Below are 463 nucleotides of genomic sequence, written 5' to 3'. Positions count from 1 at the left end.
GTTTTAATTGAGACTTATTGTTAGTTTGACAATGATTTCTACTTTTAAACTGAAGTGTGGTTTTGTTTTCTCCATGGATTCTAAGTAATTTCTTTATCTTTCTTCTTAAAATGATAATTAATTAAGTGATATATGAAAGTTGTGGAGAGTATTGATCTTTAATGTTGGAAGAAGTTGTGATGATTTCAATCAATACACTTCATTTCCTTCTTGATTTAGCTAATTCAGATGTTAAAATTTGTTGTGAGAACATGTAAGAATGGGCTGGTATTGTCTCAGTACAATTGGAAAGAATCACATGAGGTTGTATGAATGAGAATATAGTTCATATGATTGAGTGCAAATAAATAGGAAAACAATCATTGAAGGGTGTAAAATAAGTTGAAAGGTATTTAATATTATATAATTAAAAACTGTTTTTACGAGGGTTGGTCGTTTTAGGTTCTGATACAAGATGTTAGCC

Source organism: Phalaenopsis equestris, unplaced genomic scaffold, assembly GCF_001263595.1.
Source record: "Phalaenopsis equestris unplaced genomic scaffold, ASM126359v1 Scaffold235546, whole genome shotgun sequence".
Taxonomy (NCBI): Eukaryota; Viridiplantae; Streptophyta; class Magnoliopsida; order Asparagales; family Orchidaceae; genus Phalaenopsis; species Phalaenopsis equestris.
This window is presented reverse-complemented; position numbering follows the sequence as displayed.